This window comes from Triticum dicoccoides, chromosome 1B, assembly GCF_002162155.2.
Source record: "Triticum dicoccoides isolate Atlit2015 ecotype Zavitan chromosome 1B, WEW_v2.0, whole genome shotgun sequence".
Lineage (NCBI taxonomy): Eukaryota > Viridiplantae > Streptophyta > Magnoliopsida > Poales > Poaceae > Triticum > Triticum dicoccoides.
Genome location: NC_041381.1, coordinates 113,236,616 through 113,250,263, shown reverse-complemented (window position 1 = coordinate 113,250,263; position 13,648 = coordinate 113,236,616).

Here is a 13,648-nt window from a genome sequence, read left to right as displayed (position 1 = left end):
TATCAGTCTTTGATGCATAAAACGCGACCTCCCCCTCTCCCAGACTCCTGTTCTCTCTCTCTCTTTCTCACTCACTCTCTTGCCGATAATCTTCAATTCTGTCGCACGCATCCGACACAAAAACCTTGTTGGTCCCTCTCCCTTTTTCTCCATCTCTCTCTCTCTCTCTCTCTCTCTCTCTCTCTCTCTCTCTTTGTGTGTGTGTGTGTGTGGGGGGGGGGTCTTTCTAGTTCGCATTCATATATACACCATCTATAGGTCTCTCTCGCACACTATGTATGATACTCTAGCTAGTCCAAGCTAGATATCTTGGGTGCACTCATCGTACGCACACAAATTCCTTGGCTCTTTGCCCGTAACTCTCTCACGCACCACTATGTCGTCTCGGAGCTCTTCCCCCCTCTCTCAAACTCTCCATCCACCTGGGTCACACATACACATGCATATTTCACTCGCACTCGATAGGCCCATCTAAAACTCTATCTCTCTACCTCATTCTCTCTCCATCTCATTCTCTCACACACACAATCTCATGCCCAGCTAGCCAAGTATGATGGTCTCTCACTCAATCGTAGGCACACACAGTCCCCCCTATATGTATATGACTAGCTAATCTGAGCCTCCATCAGAAACATGTGCATGGTCTATCTCGATTTCTCTCGGGGCATATTTCTATCACGCACGCACTCCCTCGATCTCCCACCCATATAGTCCCCTCACGATCTCGAGGGGATCTCTCTATCACAAACACACCCTCTCTCCCTCCCCATGCGTCGATGCCATCCATGTGTCCCTCTCGACCTTTTTTCCTTGTTGGCCAGACCTCTATTGGACATGTGCTACAGGGGTGTCTCTCTCCGTTGCTAACAATCACACACTAGCTATCTTCATGTATCTCCTCGCCTCGCTTTTCCATCTCGGATATGCATGCGTGATATGTTCACATAAGAAACGAAAAAACACACACTCTCTCTCTAATTTATCATTTGTTGTCACTTTCTCTTTCACACACATACTCTTTTTGCACACTTACTCATTCTCCTTCACACACACTTGATCTGTCTCGAGTGAGGCACTCTCCTCCATCCATAACACATGGATTTATTGAAAAGTCAAACATCACAAAGTTTGACCATGTACGTGGAGAAAAAGAATTACATCTAGTACGTCAAACATATACCATTAGATTCACCATGAGATGTAGTTTTGTATGATGTATCTTTGGTATTGTTGATATAAATAACATTTGTGTAAACCTGATCAAAGTTTCCAAAGTTTGACTTCTAAAAAATTTACATGCACTGCATTATCGAGCGGATGGAATATCTCTTTCCCCCTCTCAGCTATCTGACGCACCACTCAGCCTTATCGGGGCTCCTCAATCTCTCTCAAACTTTATTGGTCAGTTTGGTTCATGACGTGACCCTCATGCCTTGATGGCCGGTACTGCCTGGTGTGGATATGAGATGTAAAATATTTCTGCCTGGCCAGGCTTGTGTGGTGCTGAAGCATTGCTTCATGCCTGGGCCAGGCAAAGCATCAACGTCCCATCAATCAATCCATGCATCAATTATTCAATGCTAATATCCATCCATGTTGTTGTTAGCCTCGTGGCCGCACGACCAGGCACGGCCAGGATTTGCAGTGTCTGGAGTTCAGCCAGGCTAATTAAAGTGCAAGGGAACCCAGCCCAGGCGGGCTTTATTTTTCACAGGGTAGCAACCAAACAAGCGTACATGGAATCTAGCCACGACCCCGGGCCATGCAAAAGATGCACACGACGCAAGCCAAACTGGCCTTATATCTCCCTGGTTCACACATACACATGTCTCACTCGCGCTATACATATAGACCCATCGAACACTCTCCGCCCTTGTTATCTCTCCATGTTACACGCTCCCCACTAAGTACCATAATCCCTCACTCCATCATAGGCTCTATTTGGATCCATGGGTTAGAGTTAGTTTGGGTTAGTTTGGAGTCAACTAACCCAAAAAGATCCAAACAGGAGGGTTAGTTTAGGTTAGATGCATCTAACCCATCCAAAAAACTAACCCATCCAAGAGGTGCTTATTTGGGCTAGTTCTTCTCGGGACCACTAATAAACACTTTTTTCTCTCGCTCTCCCCGCAGCAGATCCCTCCCCACTTCCTCGAAGCTTCTCGTCCTCTCCCTCCCTCCCTCTCGCACTGCCCGTGAAGGTGCCTCGCCATATCCGCGCTCCATCTAACCCTGCCATCCAAACACCTCTTTACTTAGAGTTAGTTCAGGGTTAGTTCAGGGTTAGAATCTAACTCTAACCTCTAACTGAGTTAGAGTACCAAACAGGGCCATAGGCGCAAGCACTCCCCTCTCCCCCCTCCTAAGTATGATTATCTCTTACTAGCCATCAGGAACACACGTATTGTCTCCTTCCATCCATACGTCTATCTCGATATCTCTTGGGGCATCTTCTATTGCGCACACACCTTGTCACTCAATCTCCCACCCATGTAGTCCCATCACGATCTCCAGGGGATCTCTCTATGACAAACATACACTCTCTCCTCCCCATGTCTGCATTTTCTCCGTACGTCTCTCTCGACCTCTCTCCGTTGTTTGTCAGACCCCTCTTGGCCACGTGCTAGGGGTCTTCCTCTCTCGGTTCCAAACAACCACACACTATCTCCTCACCTTGCCTCCGTTGTCGAAGATGCATGTGTGATATGTTTCCATAAGACACGCACGCTTTTTCTCCACTTCTATCGTGTGTTGTCCATGTCTCTTTCACACACGCGCACACACTTTTTTCACTCACTCTCTCTCTCTCTCTCTCTCGTTAGGGACTCTATCACGTCCATAAGCATATGGATGTTTTGAAAAGTCAAACCTCAGAAAAGTTTGACCAGGTATATGTGGAGAAAAACATTTACATCTGGAACGATCATTAGATTCATCACAACATGTGCTTACTTCATACTATCATTTATCTTTGGTATTGCAGATATAAGTAATTTCTTTATAAACTTGGTCAAAGTTTCAAAAGTTTGACTTAAAAAAAAGTTGTAACTGCATTATCGAATGGAGGGAGTAGCTCTTTCTCTCTCTCTCTCTGCTATCTCTCACGGGCCTCCCCTCTCACTCGAACTCTCTATACCGATGGATTATACGCTCACTGTGTCAGCGTATAGCTTCGTATAGTGTTTAGTTGACCGGTCAACCAATCCACATGCTGCATTGTCAGCTCGTGTTCTGTATCTTGGTGTGCTGGCCCATGTGGTAGTGGGTGAAAATAAGTAAACTAGAGGCCCGTCTGACACGCGGTGAAGTAAACAAAGTTGAAACCACTCGGGGTAGCACCCCGCACGCTAGTAAATTGAGGGCGCATTGAGGACAAACTTCTTGCGTGCGAAGGACGCACTCGCGCACAATTCACCACTACGCAGCGACATGCACAGAAGGACGCACTCGTGCACACCCAACACACAACACACACCAGCACACGTGTACACCGGCGTCACTGCCGGTTGAGATGGACGGCAAGGCAGCCAACAAGCCGAGGTGGATCGAGCCAAAACCGCATCCGACGAGTGTGGACTTCATCAGCAGCCTCCTCGACGACATGCTGCTCGTCATCATCGGCCTCCTCCCCACCAAATCTGCCATGCGGACTGCCCTGCTCTCCCGGCGGTGGCGCCCCCTCTGGCGTTGCGTCCCCCTCAACCTCACCGTCGACAGCTGCCTCTACGACGGGGATTGCAAACGCATGGCCGCAGTCTCTAAGATCCTTTCATCGCACCCTGGGCCAGCCAGACGCCTTGACATCCGCATGTTCAGTACCAACTGCAAGGTCCAACCCAAGTTCAACGAGTGGTTCTTATCCCCCGCCCTATATCAGCTCGAGGAGCTCAGCTTTGAAGCTGGACGATGTCGCTCTCTGCCATCGTCCATGCTCCGCCTCACGCCAACGCTGCGTCGCGCCAGCTTCAGCTCCTGCTATCTTCCCCAGATTAATGTCGCGCCTACCCTTCTTCTCCCTCAACTCAAGCAGCTCGACCTCTTCGACGTTGTCATCTCGAAGAAGGCTATGGAGCACCTGCTCCACGGCTATACTACGCTCGAGTACCTTCGTCTTGAGCAGATCCATGGGTTCATTAGACTCCACATCGCCTCGACAAATCTCCGATGGATTTATGTGTCTTGCTGGCCGCGCAACAAGACATCAATTGGGGAGAGATCGCTCCAGCTGTTCCACGTTATGGTCATTGAGAATGCGCCTTTCCTTGAGAGATTGCTTGTATCGGATCTAGAAGGTCTGAGGGAGTCCCGGACTAGGGGGTGTCCGGATAGCCGAACTACCATCATCGGCCGGACTCCAAGACTATGAAGATACAATATTGAAGACTTTGTCCCGTGTCTGGATGGGACTTTCCTTGGCATGGAAGGCAAGCTTGGCGATACGGATATGTAGATCTCCTACCATTGTAACCGACTCTGTGTAACCCTAGCCCTCTCCGGTGTCTATATAAACCGGATGGCTTTAGTCCATAGGACGAACAACAATCATACCATAGGCTAGCTTCTAGGGTTTAGCCTCCTTGATCTCGTGGTAGATCTACTCTTGTAACCCACATCATCAATATTAATCAAGTAGGACGTAGGGTTTTACCTCCATCAAGAGGGCCCAAACCTGGGTAAAAACATCGTGTCCCTCGTCTCCTGTTACCATCCGCCTAGACGCACAGTTCGGGACCCCCTACCCGGGATCCGCCGGTTTTGACACCGACATTGGTGCTTTCATTGAGAGTTCCTCTGTGTCGTCACCGATAGGCTCAATGGCTTCTTTGATCATCAATGACGATGCAGTCCACGGTGAGACCTTCCTCCCCGGACAGATCTTCGTATTCGGCGGCTTCGCACTGCGGGCCAATTAGCTTGGCCAGCTGGAGCAGATCGAAGGCTACGCCCCTGGCCATCAGGTCAGATTTGGAAGCTTGAAGTTCACGGCTGACATCCGCGGGGACTTGATCCTCGACAGATTCGAGCCACAGCCGAGCGTGCCGTACTATCACGATGGGCATGATTTAGCTCTGCAGCCGGACAGTACCCTGGAGGCCGCACTCGAACCCGTTCCGATCTTCGACTCGGAGCCGGCTGCGCAAACCAAGGATGGATGGCTAGACACCGCCTCGGGGGCTGCAACCTCTATGGCGATAGAGCCGAACACCTATCTTGTCCCCCATGAAGCTCGTGACTCCAAGGTGCCGGACTCCTTGCCGCACTCCGGACCTCCCGCGCCCCCTCCAGTCGAAACCGATTGGGCGCCGATCGTGGAGTTCACCGCGGCGGACATCTTTCAAAACTCACCTTTTGGCGACATCTTGAGTTCGCTAAAGTTCCTCTCATTATCAGGAGAGGCCTGGCCGGACTGCGGCCAGGACGGTTGGGATGCGGACGACGAAGAAATTCGGAGCCCACCCACCACCCACTTGGTAGCCACTATCGACGACCTAACTGACATGCTAGATTACGACTCTGAGGACATCGACGGTATGGACGACGATGCCGGAGACGACCAAGAACCAACGCCCACCAGGCACTGGAAAGCCACCTCTTCATACGATATATACATGGTGGATATCCCAAAGGATGGGAACGGCGAAGGAATAGCGGAGGATGACCCCTCCAAGAAACAGCCCAAGCACCAGCGTCAGCGGTGCCGCTCTAAATCCCGCCCTAGCAAGAATGAGGATTCCGGCACCGGAGACAATAATACACCGGATAGCGCCGAAGACAACCCACTCTAGCAAGATCTAGCACAGGAGGAGGGGGACGCCAGCCCTCATGAAAGAGCGGCCGAAGAAGAGGTAGAGGACTATATGCCTCCCTCTAGAGACAAGGCATGCCTCGATGATGACGAATTCGTCATACCTGAGGATCCCGTCGAACAGGAGCGTTTCAAACACAGGCTTATGGCCACGGCAATCAGCCTCAAGAAAAAGCAGCAGCAGCTTAGAGCTGATCAAGATCTGCTAGCCGACAGATGGACCGAAGTCCTCGCGGCCGAAGAGCAATAACTCGAATGCCCCTCCAAAAGCTACCCCAATTGTAAGCTGCTCCCCTGATTAGAGGTGGAGGCATATGATCCCGCTTCACCAGGAGACAATACGGCTGATCGACCACCCCGTGGTCGCGACAGAGAGGCCTCAAGGCCCTTCACTAGACTCGTACCCCGGCATCGCTCGAAAAGCACAAGGCCACAGGGGAACACTCCGGACCTGTGAGACATATTGGAGGATAAGACAAGACAATCAAGATCAATCTATGGATCACGTGGGCGCCCCACGATACATGACGATCACCGTCACCCCGGACACAGTAAGTCCGGCCGGGCCGAACACAACAGACAAAGCTCTTTTGAGCTCCGTCGCGATATCGCCCAGTACAGAGGCGCCGCACACCCACTGTGCTTCACAGATGAGGTAATGGATTATCAAATCCCAGAAGGGTTTAAACCCGTCAATATTGAATCTTATGATGGCACAATAGACCCCGCGGTCTGGATCGAGGACTATTTCCTCCACATCCACATGGCCCGCGGAGACGATCTCCACGCCATCAAATATCTCCCACTCAAACTTAAAGGACCAACCCGGCACTGGCTTAACAGCTTGCCAGCAGAGTCAATCAGGAGTTGGGAGGACCTGGAAGCCGCATTCCTCGATAACTTCCAGGGCACGTACGTGCGACCACCACATGCAGATGACCTAAGCCACATAATTCAGCAGCCAGACGAATCGGCCAGACAATTCTGGACACGGTTCTTAACCAAGAAAAACCAAATCATCGACTATCCGGATGCCGAGGCCCTCGCGGCCTTCAACCATAACATCCGCGACGAGTGGCTTGCCCGGCACCTGGGACAGGAAAAGCCGAAATCCATGGCAGCCCTTACATCACTCATGACCCGCTTCTGTGCGGGTGAGGACAGCTGGCTAGCACGCAGCAACAACCTCAACAAAAATTCTGGCAGTCCGGATATCATGGACCGTAGCGACAACAAAAACAAACGCCGCATTAACGGCGATAACAGTGAGGATACGACAGTCAATGCCGGATTCAGAGGCTCTAAACCCGGTCAACGGAAAAAGCCATTCAAAAGAACAACTCAGGGATCGTCCAATTTGGACCGAATTCTCGACCACTTGTGCCAGATAAATGGCACCCCTGAAAAGCCAGCTAACCACACCAATAGGGACTGTTGGGTGTTCAAGCAGGCAGGCAAGTTAATTGCCGAAAACAGTGACAAGGAGCTACATAGCGACGACGAGGAAGAGACCCGACCGCCAAACAATAGAGGACAGAAGGGTTTCCCCCCACAGGTGCGGACGGTGAACATGATATATGCCACGCACATACCCAAAAGGGAGCGGAAGCATGCACTCAGGGATGTATACGCGATGGAGCCAGTTGCCCCGAAGTTCAATCCATGGTCCTCTTGCCTGATCATCTTTGACCGAAGGGACCACCCCACCAGCATTCGCCATGGTGGGTTCGCCGCATTGGTTCTAGACCCAATCGTCGATGGATTTCATCTCACCAGGGTCTTGATGGACGGCGGTAGCAGCCTAAACCTGCTTTATCAGGACACGGTGCGCAAAATGGGCATAGACCCCTCAAGGATTAAACCTACCAAGACGACCTTTAAAGGCGTCATACCAGGTGTAGAAGCCAATTGTACGGGCTCAGTTACACTGGAAGTGGTCTTCGAATCCCCGGATAACTTCCGAAGCGAGGAGTTAATCTTCGACATAGTCCCGTTCCGCAGCGGCTATCATGCCTTGCTCGGATGTACCGCGTTCACAAAGTTCAACGCGGTGCCGCGCTACGCATACCTCAAGCTCAAGATGCCAGGCCCTAGAGGAGTCATCACGGTCAACGGAAACACCCAACGCTCCCTCCGAACGGACGAACATACAACGGCTCTCGCGGTAGAAGTACAAAGCAGCCTTTTAAGGCAATTCTCGAGTCCGGCTGCTAAGGGGCCGGACACAGCTAAGCGTGCCCGGAGTAACCTACAACACGACCACCTGGCGCGTTCCGAGCACGCGTAGCAATGCGGCCCCAACCCCAGCCCCTGTAAAACATTAAGACGGACCCTTCGCGTACTCCATTACGCTCTGAAGATACCATGGGCATGGGGCAAGGGGCTTGACCACGATAAGCCTAGACTGCGGCTCAACCGCACCAGGGGCTCTTAAGTGTGTCGTTTCTTTCTTCCTTCTATTTTTTACCTACAGGACTCCGTTCGTCAGAGGCCCTGTCCGGCAGCAGACATGCCGAACCCACGATGTAACAGCCAGGGAAGGAGAAAGGCTACAACGAAAACCCAGGTGGTCTCCATCATGACCATTAGATCTGTTTTATGCATTATTCCGTAGCCTACCCCTAGAGGGGGACATGTTAAACAGTCCCATCCCTTGCTTACCGCACCACTTGTATCGTCCTGCACTTACAGCAGTTTTTATTGAATAAAGCAATGCAGCACATTTTTGCTTCTAATTGAATTTCTTTCTTACACATATGTTCATCTATGACATGTTGCATCCGTACGTTTTGGTACGGCTAGATACACCAGGGGCTTATGTTTCCCGCGTTATGTGTGATAAGTCCGAACACTTTCACAAGTGCGGCACCCCGAACTTATAGCATTATATGCATCGGCTGCGAATCATGTTCTTGGGTCGATAGTTGGGTTTGCCCGACTCCAATGTTTTGGTACCTTACGTTCCGTTTTATTGGCTAAAGTAGCACTGGGAGAACCACTGCGATTGTGCCCCAGTTGAGCTGGGTTAACGCCTCAGTGGAGAAAGCTAAAACTGACCGTCATGATGAGGCGAGAGCTGGTCGTTGTTCGAGAGGTTCTTTGCGAGTCCCTAAAGACTTATGCCGCTTCGAGCGAGGAGCCGGATTCTGTCCGGCGAAGGCGTGGATAGCGCCCCAAATTCGGCCTTCCGAAAACTAGGGGCTCTGCCGAAATTTAAAATTATAGAATTCTATGGCTAAGTGAGAGTGTTCAAGCATTATAAGTCCGGTTGCCTTGTTCGTTGTGTTGAGCGCCTCCCTAGATGGACCCAAAAATGGGAACAAGAGTGCTCGAGTTTATCCCGAACACCCCAGCACTCGTGGCATGGGGGCTGAAGCCGACGACTTGCCATCTCTCAGATTTGATAAACAGCCGCACAGAAGGTAATATTTTAAATTAACAAGCATTGCTTAGCGCATATGAACCAAGTTTTCAGCGCACAGGATAACAAAATGCGAGTCTACTCAAATATTACATCTTTGGAGCACTCACCCACAATAGTGCAGGCGCCCTTCAGCATACTCCTATAATACATCTCGGGCGTGCGATGCTCCTTGCCCTCTGGTGGGGGGTCCGTCACAAGCTTCTGGGCATCCATCTTGCCCCAGTGCACCTTTGCGCGGGCAAGGGCCCGACGCGCACCTTCAATACAGGCGGAGTGCTTGATGACTTCAACCCACGGGCACGCATCCACCAGCCGCCGCACCAGGCCGAAGTAGCTCCCAGGCATGGCCTCCTTAGGCCACAGCCGAACTGTGAGGCCCTTCATGGCCTGTTCGGCCGCCTTGTGGAGCTCGACCAGCTACTTCAGCAGGTCGCTAAGGGGCACCGGATGTCCGGCCTCAGCATACTGAGACCAGAAGACCTTCTCCATTGAGCTCCCCTCCTCGGCCCGGTAGAATGTGGCAGCATCGGACACGCTGCGGGGAAGATCTGTGAACGCTCCTGGAGAGCTCCGAATTCGGGTAAGCGACAGGTAATTAACACTCACATGCTTACTTTGCATGAAAAATGCCTTACCCGCTGCTATTTTCTTCACCGCCTCTATCTTCTGGAGGGTCTTGTAGGCTTCGGCCTTAGCAGATTTGGCACTCTCAAGAGCCGTTGCAAGCTCAGACTCTCGAGTCTTCGAGTCACTCTCCAGGCTCTCATGTTTCCTCACGAGATCCTGGAGCTCTTGATGTACCTCCGCCACCCGCGCCTCCTGTTTTTCTCGCTCGGTGCGCTCCGCAGCCGCATTGCATTCGGCCGCGGCCACCGCCTCCTTCAGGGTCGCCACCTCGTTAGTGGCCCCTGCAATACCCCAGTTATCCTTGTCATTTTTCTTGCAACCAAATCCTTTTCCGTAAGGTACAATTTTCATAAGGTATTACTCACCTTCTTTTTCCTCGAGCTGCTTCTTGGCATGGCCGAGCTCATTCTCAGAACGCTCGAGGTTTGCCTTCAAAGCTTTGACCTTCGCAGTCAGTGCGGCAGAGGTCAGCAGCACAGCCTGCAATCCCATATTGACATATTTTCATGACTCCTGCGTTTATCTTTCTAAAGATCCTCAGTCCGGCTTTTCTTTCCGAACACCGAACCGAGCATCAGGGGCTACTATCTATGCGGTACCATTTTACATATATTGAAATTCTTACTTCAAAGCCTATTAGAAGGCTGCTGCAGACTTCGGTCAGCCCATTCTTGGCGAGCTGAACTTTCTGAATCACCGCACTCATAACAGTGCGGTGTTCCTCTTCAATAGAGGCACTATTGAGCGCCTCTAGCAAATTATCCGGCACCTCCGGTTGGACGGAGGCAGCCGGCGTCGCGGTCTTGCCCTTCTTACGAAGGGGTCGCCCGCCGGACTCCGGAGCCACTATGGGTTCCGGGGCTTAGTCCGGTGCAAAGTCCGGGAGGTTGTCCTGCGACACCTCCGGGGCCCTCTCCTCCCAGTGGGTCCCTTCCTGGGATCCCACCTCGGCATCGTCCACATCATGGGGGGTAGAGGCAGTCGGAAGGGAATCCATATCCGACGCCCCTAAGGACCCGCTCGACGAAGTGGGGAGATCATCCTTTGGCGGACTGCAGGGTTGTATGCGGCATTAGAAAGACATAATGTGGCGGAAAACGAAAACCTTGAAGTTATTCGGGAGTCCAGATACTTACGATCTCACCAGAGGCTTGGTCCTTGGCGGCCAGTCCTCGTCATCGTCACTGGCGTTGGCGGAACAGTCCGGGGGAAGAGTTTTTCCCCTCTTGGACCCTTCGGCCTCCCTTGTTGGGGAGGCCTTCCTTTTCTTCCCTCCCCCCACTGGGGGAGAGGCTTTCTTCTTCTCCTCCTCGCCTTGGTGGGAGGAGTCGACCTCGGATTCCTCGTCCGATAGCACCTGAAAACGGGAACTCTTCCGAGTCCCCGTGGCCTTCTTCTTGGCCTTCTTCTCCAGCACCACGTGGGGTGCCGGAGCCAGCAGCCCCGTTAGGCGGGCGTCAGCTGGGTCCTCTGGCAATGGGGCCGGACAGATAGCCTGTGCGGCCTTCTTCAGCTAGTCTTATCAAAGGAAAGGGAGTTTAGATCCCGCATAGAGTCAAACTATGAATAACAAGCATGCCGTAAAGGACAATATCACTTACCTCGTCAGCTGGACGCTGCGAGCTGAATCTGCGATCTTCGGTAGCGGATGCGGGAGCCTCGGCACCCTTGAACAGCACCTTCCAGACCTCTTCGTACGTAGTGTCGAAGAGCCCATTCAAAGTCTGGTGCTGCGCCGGATCGAACTCCCACATATTGAAGCCCCGTCGTTGGCACAGGAGAATCTGGCGGATGAGCATGACCTGGACTACGTTGACAAGCTTGAGCTTCTTGTCCACCAGCTTTTGGACGCAGGCTTGGAGTCCGGTCAGCTCCTCCGGATCGCCCCAAATCCGGCCGCTCTCTTTCCAGGAGGTGATTCATGTGGGGATGCCGGATCTAAATTCGGGGGCCGCTGCCCATTCGGGATCACGCGGCTCGGTGATGTAGAACCACCCCGATTGCCACCCCTTGATGGTTTCCACAAAGGTGCCCTCGAGCCACGTAACGTGGGACATCCTGCCCACCATGGCGCCTCCGCACTCCACTTGGCTGCCCTTCACAACCTTCGGCTTGACACTGAAGGTCTTGAGCCACAAGCCGAAGTGGGGCTGGATGCAGAGGAAGGCCTCACACACGACGATAAACGCCGAGATGTTGAGGATAAAATTCGGGGCCAGATCATGGAAATCTAGGCCGTAGTAGAACATGAGCCCCCGGACAAAGCGATGAAGTGGGAAGCCCAGTCCACGGAGGAAATGGGGAAGGAATACTACCCTCTCATGGGGCCTAGGGGTGGGGATGAGCTCTCCCTCGTCGGGGAGCCGATGCGCGATGTCGCTGGACAAGTATCCGGCGCTGCGCAGCTTCTGGATATGCCCCTCCATGACGGAGGAGGCCATCCACTTGCCTCCCGCTCCGGACATATTTGGAGAAGGTTGAGGTGAGATGTGCGGGCTTGGGCGCTAGAGCTCGAGTTTGCAGAGATGGATAAGCCAAGGAGGAAGAAGGCGCAGGTAAAAAGGTTGGATCTTTATCCCCTTATATGGGCGGACGGAAACATGCGTCCCCACCGGCCTGATAAAACTTGCTTATCTCCCAAGCGCCGCCATCAATGGCGCGGTTGGGTTACCCACGTCCGTATTGATGGGAATCCCGGAATAAGGGGAAAGCAATCTCTACTTCGACAAGACGTGCCAAGGAAACCGCCTCGCTAAACGCGCTGAGATGGAACAATAAAAACAATTTGAAGGCTTGGTAGTGGTGTGACGTTACGCCACAAAATACGTCAGCAGATTGAACTTGTGTAATATTATTCTCTCTACGGTTGTATGTGGAATTTATTTTAAAGAGCTGGACACTATCCTAGTGTTCACAATCTTCTATAAATTATTCGGAGGAGGAACCCGCCTTGCAATGCTGAAGACAATATGCGCGTCGGACTCGTCGTCATTGAAGCCTGATTCATGGGCTACTGAGGGAGTCCCGGACTAGGGGGAGTCCGGATAGCCGAACTACCATCATCGGCCGGACTCCAAGACTATGAAGATACAAGATTGAAGACTTCGTCCCGTGTCCGGATGGGACTTCCCTTGGCGTGGAAGGCAAGCTTGGCGATACGGATATGTAGATCTCCTACCAATGTAACCGACTCTGTGCAACCCTAGCCCTCTCCGGTGTCTATATAAACCGGATGGCTTTAGTCTATAGGACGAACAACAATCATACCATAGGCTAGCTTCTAGGGTTTAGCCTCCTTGATCTCGTGGTAGATCTACTCTTATAACCCGCATCATCAATATTAATCAAGCAGGACGTAGGGTTTTACCTCCATCAAGAGGGCCTGAACCTGGGTAAAAACATCGTGTCCCTCGTCTCCTGTTACCATCCGCCTAGACGCACAGTTCGGGACCCCCTACCCGAGATCCGCCGGTTTTGACACCGACAAGGTCCAACAAAAATCAGGGTCATTGACGCACCAAAATTGACAGCGTTGGTGTACTCGTCTGCCAAATTCTCCAAACTCTTTATTCGATCCGTAATTGTTCAGGTACAGCACTCATCTTCTTCTCCGTATTCTTGAAATTCACATTTTTAAATTTCTTCTTGATGTATTTACGACCGTCTTCCAGAAAATGATTCCCACAAGCTTGACCCAGTCCATGCGCACAGTGAAGATCTTAGCACTAAAATCTATCGGCCCCAATCTGGATCAAGTTGTTGGATTCCAACATGCTTTCCATGCACGGAGA